Source organism: Amphiprion ocellaris, chromosome 23, assembly GCF_022539595.1.
Source record: "Amphiprion ocellaris isolate individual 3 ecotype Okinawa chromosome 23, ASM2253959v1, whole genome shotgun sequence".
NCBI classification, from domain to species: Eukaryota; Metazoa; Chordata; class Actinopteri; family Pomacentridae; genus Amphiprion; species Amphiprion ocellaris.
Window position 1 is genome coordinate 7,251,965 of NC_072788.1, and position 255 is coordinate 7,252,219.

The window sequence follows — 255 nt, forward strand, 5'->3', positions numbered from 1 at the left end:
CCATCTACACCTGGCTGCTTTTTTGTGAACAAGGTTAAAAGGGCAGCGAAAAAATGCAAGCAAAGCAAAGCGATAAAGACGCAGATGGAGGCAAACAAAGAGGAAAGTGAACGTGAGAAAGAAAAGCGAGAGAACAAGATAAAAAGAGGAGCTCAGGATGAGGGATAGCTATATGGATGAGTGGGAGGGAAGTGAGAGAGAAAGATGACTTCACTGGGAGACGCTGATTCTTCCTCCCTCACAAACTCTTCAGTT